We start from the raw sequence: 12,650 nt of genomic DNA, 5'->3' as shown, positions 1-12,650 counted from the left end.
CCTTTTAGCTTGTTGCCCCTGACAACCAAAGTGCCCAATCGAACGGCACCTGAAATCAGACGCACCTGTGGAGCATTAGGGCTGCACACATTTAAAAAGGAGCGACCAGGAGGATCGTCAGGCTTGACAAGGAGGACCGGGTGAACGCGCGCAGGTTGAGAAGGAATCCCCAAGACTACCCAGCAGACCCGCAGGCTACCGAAAAGAACCCCCAGAATCCCACAATACGCAGGGGCAGAGGAAACTCTGACTCCAAAGTAAGTGTCGTGCCTTGTGGATTTGCAGGGGTATTTAACTGCCTTGGGCTGTGGGCTTGTGGCTCGTGTGTTGTGCGCTGGCTGTGTGGTTCTGTGAGCAGGAGCAATCGAACACGATTCATAAACCAAAGATGTATTATGTCTAAAAATGCCTGTAATATTTTATCCATGTGAGATTTACTACAATCAGTTGTTTTTGTAAGGTTTGCAAATACAACAATTAGGTTTTACACATAATGACAGTATAACTGCCACACCCAATCAGTAGTTTTTTACTCAATTTGACTAATATTTTTACAATCCTGAGATAAAGCAAAAAAAGCAATAAAAATATGTATTGCAACATAATTCCTAAACCAACAATGCAAAATGTCTAAAAATACCTGTAATATTAAAACTATGTGACAATTACTGTAATCAGTTGTTTTTGAAAGATTTGCAAATACAATAATTAGGTTTTACGCATAGACATATAACTGCCACCTAAATATGACAGTTGTTTAAAACATATCTCCTAAACCACACATGCAAAGTGGCTAATAATGCCCGGAGGAATGTATCTTTGAGTTTTACTAGAATAATGATCTTTTGTAAGGATTGCAAAGACACAAGTTAGTTTTTTTTACTCAATATGACAGTTTTACTGTCATACTAAATATGAAGGTTGTATAAACATAACTCTAAAACCAAACATGCATTATGTCTAAAAATGCCTGTAATATTGTATCCATGTGAGTATTACTAGAATCAGTTGTTTTTGTAAGGTTTGCAAATACAAAAATTAAGTTTTACTCACTATGCCAGTTATTTAAACATAACTCCTAAACAACAAATGCAAAATGGCTAATAATGCCTGGAGATGTATCTTTGAGTTTTACTAAAATGTTCTTTTGTAAGGTTTGCAAAGACACAAGTTAGTTTTTTTACTCAATATGATAGTATCACTGTCATACTAAATAAGAAAGTTGTATAAACATAATTTCAAAACTACACATGCAATCCGTCTAAAAATACCTGTAATATTGAATCTATGAGTTTTACCAGAATCAGGTATTTTGGTAAGGTTTACAATTACAAAAATTAGGTTTTACTCATGACAGTATAACTGCCACATTCAATATGGCAGTTATTTAAACATAACCCCTAAACCACATGCAAAAAGGCTTATATTGCCTGGAGATGTATCTTTGTGAGTTTTACTAGAAAACATATAATTTGTAAGGTTTTTTAAAGACACAAGTTAGTTTTTTTTACTCAATATAATAGTATAACTGTCATACTAAATGTATCCATTTTCTTCCGCTTATCCGAGGTCGGGTTGCGGGGGCAGCAGCCTAAGCAGAGAAGCCCAGACTTCCCTCTCCCCAGCCACTTCGTCCAGCTCTTCTCGGGGGATCCCGAAGCGTTCCCAGGCCAGCCGGCTGACATAGTCTTCCCAATGTGTCCTGGGGCTTCCCTGTGGCCTCCTGCCGGTCGGACTTGCCCTAACGAAAAAAGCAATTAAAATGTATTCAAACACAACTCCTAAACCAAACATGTGAAATGTCTAAATGCCTGCAATATTGAATCTATAAGAGTTTTACTAGAATCAGTTGTTTTTGTAAGGTTTGCAAATACAAAAATTAGGTTTAACACTTAATGACAGTATAACTGCCACACTCAATTTGACAGTTATTAAAACGTAACTCCTAAACTACACATGAACATTTTCTAATAATGCATGAAGAAATGTATCTTTTGTGAGTTTTACTAGTAACATTTTCTTTTGTAAGCATTGCAAAGACACAAGTTAGTTTGTTTTACTCACTATGACTTTCACACTCAATATGACACTTATTTAAACATAAATCCGAAACCGCACATGCAAAATGGCTAATAATGCCTGTAGAAATGTATCTGAGTTTAACTGGGAAAAATATTTTGTAAGGTTTGTAAAGACACAAGTTAGTTGTTTTTTCTTTACTCAATATGACAGTATTACTGTAATACTAAATATGAAAGTTATATAAACACAACTCCAAAACCAAACATGCATTATGTCTAAAAATGCCTTTGATATTGTATCTGAGTTTTACTAGAATCAATTGTTTTTGTAAGGTTTGCAAATACAAAATTTAGGTTTTACTCACTATGACAGTTATTTAAACATAAATCCTAAACAACAAATGCAAATAGCTAATAATGCTTGGAGAACTGTATCTTTGTTATAGAGAGCCTGCTGACCAACAGCATCTCTGTCTGGACTGGAGCCTGCAGTGCCTCAGACTGGAAGTCTCTCCAGAGAGTGATGAGGACCGCGGAAAAGATCTTCAGGAATCCTCTTCCTCTTATCCAGGAGATCGCAAAAAGCGCTGCCTGACCAGGGCTCAGAAAATTTGCAAAGACTCCCCCCACCCCCACCAAGGACTGTTTTCACTGCTGGACTCTAGAAAGAGGTTCCGCAGCCTCCGAAGCAGAACCTCCAGCTTCTTCCCTCAGGCCGTAAGACTCTTGAACGCATTATAATTAAATTATCCCCTCAACTCCCCTCAAAATGGATTAACTCGCTGGAATAAACAAAAAACAATATAACATACACCCATAAACGTGGGCGCATGTGGAAAAAGTGCAATATATTTATCTGCACAGTAATATTTTTATTTATTTATATATATTTAAGTATATTTATTTATTTTATATATTATTTTTATTTATTTATTTATAAATGCACCTTATTGCTTTTTTATCCTGCACTACCATGAGCTTATGTAACGAAATTGTGTTATCTATGCTGTAAAGTTCAAATTTGAATGACAATAAAAAGAAAGTCTAAGTCTTTACCAGAATAATGATCTTTTGTAAGGTTTGCAAAGACGCAAGTTATTTGTTTTTTTTACTCTGACAGTATAACTGTCATACTAAATATGAAAGTTGTAAAAACATAACTCCAAAACCAAACAAGCAATCCGTCTAAAAATGCATGTAATATTCAATCTATGTGAGTTTTACCAGAATCAGGTATTTTGGTAAGGTTTACAATTACAACAATTAGGTTTTACTCATGACAGTATACCTGCCACATTAAATTTGACATTTATTTAAACATAACTCCTAAACCACACATGCACAATGGCTAATAATACCTGGGGAAATGTCTCTTTGTGAGTTTTACTAGAAAAAATATATTGTGTTAGGTTTGTAAAGGCACAAGTTAGTTTTTTTTACTCAATATAACAGTATAGCTGTCATACTATATATAAATAAATGGGTTGTACTTGTATAGCGCTTTTCTACCTTCAAGGTACTCGAAGCGCTTTGACACTACTTCCACATTTACCCATTCACACACTGATGGAGGGAGCTGCCATGCAAGGCGCTAACCAGCACCCATCAGGAGCAAGGGTGAAGTGTCTTGTTCAGGACACAACGGACATGACGAGGTTGGTACTAGGTGGGGATTGAACCAGGGAACCTCGGGTCGCGCACGGCCATTCTTCCACTGCGCCAAACTTACTCCAAAGCCAAACATGTATTATGTCTAAAACTGCCTGTAATATTGTATCTGTGTGAGTTTTACTAGAATCAGTTGTTTTTGTAAGGTTTTCAAATACCAAAATTAGGTTTTATTTACTTTGACAGTTATTTAAACATAACTCCTAAACAACAAATGCAAAATAGCTAATAATGCTTGGAGAGATGTATCGTTGTTATAGCGAGCCTGCTGACCAACAGTATCTCTGTCTGGACTGGAGCCTGCAGTGCCTCAGACTGGAAGTATCTCCAGAGAGTGGTGAGGACGGCGGAAAAGATCATCAGGACTCCTCTTCCTCCTATCCAGGAGATCGCAAAAAGTGCTGCCTGACCAGGGCTCAGAAAATTTGCAAAGACCCCTCCCACCCCCACCAAGGACAGTTTTCACTGCTGGACTCTAGAAAGAGGTTCCGCAGCCTCCGAAGCAGAACCTCCAGCTTCTGTAGCAGCTTCTTCCCTCAGGCCATAAGACTCTTGAACGCATCATAATTAAATTATCTCCTCAACTCCCCTCAAAATGAATTAACTCGCTGGAATGAAATAAACAATATTACATACACCCATAAACGTGGGCGCATGTGGAAAAAGTGCAATATATTTATCTGCACAGTAATCTATTTATCTATTTATATATATTTATATATATTTATTTATTATATATATATGTGTATATATATATATATATATAGTATTTATATATTATTTATATATATTTATTTATCGAAATATGCACCTTATTGCTTTTTTATCCTGCACTACGACATTTCGTTCTTATCTGTGCTGTAAAGTTCAAATTTGAATGACAATAAAAAGAAAGTCTAAGTCTAAGTCTTTACTAGAATAACGATCTATTGTAAGGTTTGCAAAGTCACAAGTTAGGTTTTTTTTTACTCGATGGTAATATACAGTATAACTGTCATACTAAATATGAAAGTTTTATAATCAAAACTCCAAAACCAAACATGCAATCCGTCTAAAAATGCATGTAATATTGAATCTATGTGAGTTTTACCAGAATCAGGTATTTTGGTAAGGTTTACAATTACAAAAATTAGGTTTCACTCATAATGACATAACTGCCACATTCAATTTGACATCTATTTAAACATAACTCCTAAACCACACATGCACAATGGCTATTAATGCCTGGAGAAATGTCTCTTTGTGAGTTTTACTGGAAAAAAAATGTTTCGTAATGTTTGTACCGACACAAAATAGTTTTTTTTTACTAAATATGACAGTGTTACTGTCATACTAAATATGGAAGTTATATAAACATAACTCCAAAACCAAACATGCATTATCTCTAAAAATGCCTGTAATTTTGTATCCATGTGAGTTTTACTAGAATCAGTTGTTTTTGTAAGGTTTGCAAATACAAAATATGGGTTTTACTCACAGTATACTGTCACACTCAATCTGACAGTTATTTAAACATAACTCCTAAACCACACATGCCAAATGGCTAATAATGCCTGGAGAAATGTCTCTTTGTGAGTTTTGCAGGAAAACAAATGTTTTGTAAGGTTTGTAAAGACACAAGTTAGTTTTTATTACTCAATATGACAGTATTACTGTAATACTAAATATGAAAGTTATATAAACACAACTCCAAAATCAAACATGCATCATGTCTAAAAATGCCTGCAATATTGCATCCATGTGAGTTTTACTAGAATCAGTTGTTTTTGTAAGGTTTTTGCAAATACAAAAATTAGGTTTTACTCACTATGACAGTTATTTAAACATAACTCCTAAACAACAAATGCAAAATGACTAATAATGCTTGGAGAAATGTATCTTTGTTAGATTAACTAAAACAATGATCTTTTGTATGGTTTGCAAAGAAACACATTTTTGTTTTTTGTACTCAATATGATAGTATAACTGTTATACTAAATATCAAAGTTGTATAAACATAACCCCAAAACCAAACATGTAATCTGTCTAAAAATGCCTGTAATATTGAATCTTTGTGAGTTTTACCAGAATCAGGTATTTTGGTAAGGTTTACAATTACAAAAATTAGGTCATGATGACAGTATTACTGCCACATTCAATATGACAGTTATTTAAACATAACTCCTAAACCACACATGCAAAATGGCTAATAATGCCTGTAGATATGTATCTTTGTGAGTTTTACTAGAAAAAATATATTTTGTAAGTTAGTTTTTTTTACTTAATATGACAGTATAACTGTCATACTAAATCCATCCATTTTCTTCCGCTTATCCGAGGTCCGGTTGCAGGGGCAGCAGCCTAAGCAGAGAAGCCCGGACTTCCCTATCCCCAACCACTTCGTCCAGCTCATCTCGGGGGATCCCGAGGCGTTCGACAGCCCAGCCGGGAGACATAGTCTTCCCAATGTGTCCTGGGTCTTCCCCGCGGCCTCCTGCCCGTCGGACTTGCCCTAATGAAAAAAGCAATACAAATGTATTCAAACACAACTCTAAACCAAACATGTAAAATGTCTAAAAATGCCTGTAATATTGAATCTATGTGAGTTTTACCAGAATCAGGTATTGTGGTAAGGTTAACATTTACAAAAATTAGGTTTTACTCATAATAACAGTATAACTGCCACATTCAATTTGACATTTATTTAAACATAACTCCTAAACCACATGTGCACAATGGCTAATAATGCCTGGAGAAATGTCTCTTTGTGAGTTTTACAGGGAAAAAAATATTTTTTAAGGTTTGTACAGATACAAGTTAGTTTTTTTTATTCAATATGACAGTATTACTGTCATACAAAATATGAAAAATATATAAACATTACTCCAAAACCAAACATGCATTATGTCTAAAAATGCCCGTAATCAGGGCCGGCCCGTGGCATAGGCCGTATAGGCAAATGCTAAGGGCGCCGTCCATCAGGGGGCGCCACGCCAGTGCCACAAATGTTGGAGAAAAAAAAAAAAGAAAAAAGTTGGTACTATTATTTCTAAATACAAAAAATAATCCCACGTTAATTAAAATGCAAATTAAAGCCTATTTAATAGAAATATTATTTGTTACAACAATACGCCCCCCACCCTTCCCCCCGCACGGTGCCCCCCCCCCCCCCCCCCCTTTCCCGTATCATGACTCTTTTTGGACGTCACCACATCAAAAAATCAACACAAGATGTCAAAACGGCCAAAACTGTCAGGTGCCCAGGGAAGAAAAAAGAGAAAAGAAGAGGAGGAGAAACGAGAAAAGACAGAGGTAGCAGGTAGGTAACGTTAGCCTACATGAAATTATTTGTCTGTTACAGAATGTGATAGTAACCTGGCTTTTTAGCATTAAGCTAATGTTACATGATTCGGCAATTGCTAATCAATAAATAGCTAGTTCTGTTTTAACGTCGGGTTAATATTGTGGAGGGGGCTAAATTGTTATGGAAAATAATAATGTAACGGTAGGTAATTACAGTACTCCCACCTTACATTCCTCAGGGACATTTGTATTAGATCTTTTAAGCAGGTGTTTTTGTTTACATTGTTATTGCCTTCTGGTTAGCTAATGTTTGCCGTGCAGGTAATAGTCACTTTTCCACCCCTTTATATATTAGGTATAGTTGTAAGCAGAGGTGGCTAGAGTAGCCAGAAATTGTACTCAAGTAAGAGTACTGTTACTTTAGAGATTTATTACTCAAGTAAAAGTAAGGAGTAGTCACCCAAATATTTACTTGAGTAAAAGTAAAAAGTATGTTGTGAAAAAACTACTCAAGTACTGAGTAACTGATGAGTAACATACACACACACACATATATATATATATATATATATATATATATATATATATATATATATATATATATATATATATATATATATACATACATATACATTGATATATACAGTATATAATTTATATGTATTTATTTTGCTGTTTTTGTTTACATGTTAAAGATGTTTTAATGAATATACATGCATGTTTAACATATAGATTATTTTCTTTCATGCAGACTAGAATATAAGTTGGTGTATTACCTGATTCTGATGACTTGCGTTGACTGTAATCAGACAGTAGTGATGATAACGTCCACGTTTTCAAATGGAGGAGAAGAAAAGTTCCTCCTTTCTGTCTAATACCACATGAAAGTGGTTGGTTTTTGGCACCTTGTTTGTCCAGCTTCCATATTCGTTTTTATACACTTTACAAGAAATATATTGGCGTCAAACTCCGTAGCTTGCTAGCTTGTTCGCGCTGGCTTTCGGAGACTCTTGTTTTGAAAGCGCAGGCGCGATGGAGCGGCACTTTTATTGTGAAGACAGGAACATCCTCATGTGCGGTCAGTCTTGAGGCTTTTGACGGGATGTACGGTTGAAATAAAAAAAGTATATTTTTTCCTTCACACTTTTGATTGATTGATTGGAACTTTTATGATTAGATTGCACAGTACAGTAAATATTCCGTACAATTGACCACTAAATGGTAGCACCCCAATAAGTTTTTCAACTTGTTTAAGTCAGGTCATGTGACCACCTGGCTCTGTTTGATTGGTCCAACGTCACCAGTGACTGCATCTGATTGGTGGAACGAAGTGAAACGTCACCAGTAAGGCAGGCACTTTGAAGGTCTGTCTGACAGACCAAAACAAACAAAGCGTGCATTAACAGATCGATAAAAATTAGTAGCGAGTAGCGAGCTGAATGTAGATAAAAGTAGCGGAGTAAAAGTAGCGTTCCTTCTCTATAAATATACTTAAGTAAAAGTAAAAGTATGTTGCATTAAAACTACTCTTAGAAGTACAATTTATCCCAAAATTTACTCAAGTAGATGTAACGGAGTAAATGTAGCGCGTTACTACCCACCTCTGGTTGTAAGTAAAAAAAAAGGTCAAAGACAAAGCTATTCGGTTTCTTGTGAGTATATACACTTCACTGCCGATGTGGGGGGGGCGCCACCTAAAATCTTGCCTAGGGCGCCAGATTGGTTAGGCCGTATTGCCCGTAATATTGTATCCATGTGAGTTTTAGTAGAATCATTTGTTTTCATAAGGTTTGCAATTACAAAATATGGGTTTTACTCACTATGACAGTATACTGTCACACTCAATCTGACGATTATTTAAACATAAGTCCTAAACCACACATGCAAAATGGCTAATAATGCCTTGAGTTATGTATCTTAGTGAGTTTTACTAGAAAAAATATATTTTGTAATGTTTGCAAAGACCCAAGTTATTTTTTTACTTAATATGACAGTATAACTGTCATACTAAATCCATCCATTTTCTTCCTGCTTATCCGAGGTCAGGTTGCGGGGGCAGCAGCCTAAGCAGAGAAGCCCAGACTTTCCTCTCCCCAGCCACTTTGTCCAGCTCTTCTCGGGGGATCCCGAGGCATTTACAGGCCAGCCAGGAGACATAAATAGATAGATACATAGATAGTACTTGATTGATTCCTTCAGGAGAGTTCCCTCAGGAAAATTTAAATTCCAGCAGTAGTGTACAAAATTGTAAAAAGTGAAAAGTAAATAATGGGGGTATAAATTGAAACAAAATAGAAACATATTACAATAGAATAAAAATAAAAAGCAACAATAAGAATAAAAAATAAAAAATGTATTCAAACACAACTCCTAAACCAAACATGTAAAATGTCTAAAAATGCCTGTAAAATTGAATCTATGTTTTACTAGAATCAGTTGTTTTTATAAGGTTTGCAAATACAAAATTAGGTTTTACACATAATGACAGTATAACTGCCACACTCAATATGACAGTTATTTAAACATAATTCCTAAACCACACATGAAAAATGTCTAATAATGCGTGAAGAAATGTATCTTTGTGATTTTTATTAGAAACGTTTTCTTTTGTGAGGTTTGCAAAGACACAAGTTAGTTTTTTTTACTCAATATGACAGTGTAACTGCCACACTCACTATGACAGTTATTTAAACATAACTCCTAAACTCATACTTGCCAACATTGAGACCTCCGATTTCAGGAGGTGGGGGTGGGGAAGGCATGGTCAGGGGTGGGGTGGGGGCGTGGTTGGGGGTGTGGTTAAGAGGGGAGGAGTATATTTAGAGCTAGAATTCACCAAGTCAAGTATTTCATATATATATATATATATATATATATATATATATATATATATATATATATATATATATATATATATATATATTATATATATATATATATATATATATATATATATATATATATATATATATATATATATATATATATATATATATGTATGTATGTATAGCTATATATATATATATATATATGTATGTATAGCTATATATATATATATGTATGTGTGGGGAAAAAAATCACAAGACTACTTCATCTTTACAGGCCTGTTTCATGAGGGGTTCCCTCAATCATCAGGAGATATAAGACATATATATATATATATATATATATATATATATATATATATATATATATATATATATATATATATATATATAAAATAAATACTTGAATTTCAGTTTTCATTTATTTACACATATACACACACATAACACTCATCTACTCATTGTTGAGTTAAGGGTTGAATTGTCCATCCTTGTTCTATTCTCTGTCACTATTTTTATAACCATGCTGAACAACCTCTCTGATGATGCATTGCTGTGTGGCACGCACAAAAGTGCTTTCATCAAATGCACGAGAGTCTGGAATTTTCCATCCCTCCCGAGCATGGCCAAAAACCGGTCAATCTTTGCTTCCTGAGGAAGATCTTCACTGCCAAGCACTTGGTATTCCACTACTTCTTCCCGGAGGCTATCCAGGTCCAATCGCAGCTGCGGCTTGGAACTTATAAGCATGTTTCTTCATCTTACTTGTCGTCGGCGTCGCCATGGCTGTATCTTCCGCGTTCTTCTGCTTTGTCTCCTTGTTGTGTGCGCAGTTGTGCACTGCACTCTCTAAAAGCCCTGGATGTTATTGTCACATATGCATGTACAGTAGATGGCAGTATTGCCCTGTTTAAAGAGTGTCACAACATTGCTGTTTACGGCAGACAAACTGCTTTACGGTAGACGAAAACGTGACTGCTGTTGTTTTGTGTTGTTACCGCGCTGGGAGGACGTTAATGAAACTACCTAACAATAAACCCACATAAGAAACCAAGAACTCGCCCTCGATCATTCTACAGTTATAACGTGATTGGGCAGGCATGCTGTTTATATCGTGGGAAAGCAGACATGAATACAGGCTGTCCTCACTCAGATCAGCCTGAATTTCGGGAGATTTTCGGGAGAAAATTTGTCCCGGGAGGATGGCGCTGAATTTCGGGAGTCTCCTGGAAAATCCAGGAGTATTGGCAAGTATGCCTAAACTACACATAAAAAATGGCTAATAATGCCTGAAATAAGGCATTCTTGTGAGTTTTACTCGAAACATATGCTTTTTTAAGGCTTGCAAACACAAAAAGTATTTGGTTTCCTCTATATGACAGTAAAGTTCTTAAAATCCTGAGATAATGCGAAATAAGCAAAAACAATGTATTCCATCATAATTCCTACACCAAATAAGCAAAATGTCTAAAAATGCCTGTAATATTGAATCTGTGTGAGTTTTGCTAAAATCAGTTGTTTTGGTAAGGTTTACAAATACAAAAATGAGGTTTTACTCTTTATGACAGTTATTTAAACATAACTCCATCCATCCAGCCATCCATTTTCTTCCGCTTATCCGAGGTCGGGTTGCGGGGGCTGCAGCCTAAGCAGGGAAGCCCAGACTTTCCTCTCCCCAGCCACTTCGTCCAGCTCCTCCCGGGGGATCCTGGGGCGTTCTCAGGCCAGCCGGGAGAGATAAGCTTCCCGTTTCCTGGGTCTTTCTGGGCCTCCTACCGGTCGGACGTGACCGAAACACCTCCCTAGGGAGGCGTTCGGGTGGCATCCTGACCAGATGCCCGAACCACCTCATCTGGCTCCTCTCGAAATGGAGGAGCAATGGCTTTACTTTGAGCTCCTCCCGGATGACAGAGCTTCTCACCCTATCTCTAAGGGAGAGCCCCGCCACCCGGCGGAGGAAACTCATTTCGGCCGCTTGTACCCGTGATTTTGTCCTTTCGGCCATGACACAAAGCTCATGACCATAGGTGAGGATGGGAACGTAGATCGACCGGTAAATCGAGAGCTTTGCCTTCCGGCTCAGCTCCTTCTTCACCACAACGGATCAATACAGCGTCCGCATTACTGAAGACGCCGCACCGTTCCGCCTGTCGATCTCACGATCCACTCTTCCCTCACTCGTGAACAAGACTCTGAGGTCCTTGAACTCCTCAATTTGGGGCAAGATCTCCTCCCCAACCCGGAGATGGCACTCCACCCTTTTCCGGGCGAGAACCATGGACTCGGACTTGGAGGTGCTGATTCACATCCCAGTCACTTCACACTCGTCTGCGAACCTATCCAGTGAGGGCTGAAGATCTTGGCCAGATGAACCCATCAGGACCACATCATCTGCAAATAGCAGAGACCTAATCCTGCAGACACCAAACCGGATCCCCTCAACGCCCTGACTGCGCCTAGAAATTCTGTCCATAAAGGTTATGAACAGAATCGGTGACAAAGGGCAGCCTTGGCGGAGTCCAACCCTCACTGGAAACGGGTCCGACTTACTGCCGGCAATGCGGACCAAGCTCTGACTCTTGCAAAGGGAGCGAACCGCCACAATAAGACAGTCCGTTACCCCATACTCTCTAAGCACTCCCCACAGGACTTCCAGGGGTAAATGGTCGAATGCCTTCTCCAAGTCCATAAAGCACATGTAGACTGGTTGGGCAAACTCCCATGCACCCTCAAGGACCCTGCCGAGAGTATAAAGCTGGTCCGCAGTTCCACGACCAGGACGTAAACCACACTGTTTCTCCTGAATCCGAGGTTCGACTATCCGGCGTAGCCTCTTCTCCAGTACACATGAATA

Source organism: Nerophis lumbriciformis, linkage group LG09 (genome assembly GCF_033978685.3).
Source record: "Nerophis lumbriciformis linkage group LG09, RoL_Nlum_v2.1, whole genome shotgun sequence".
NCBI lineage: Eukaryota > Metazoa > Chordata > Actinopteri > Syngnathiformes > Syngnathidae > Nerophis > Nerophis lumbriciformis.
Note: the sequence above shows the minus strand (reverse complement) of the source record.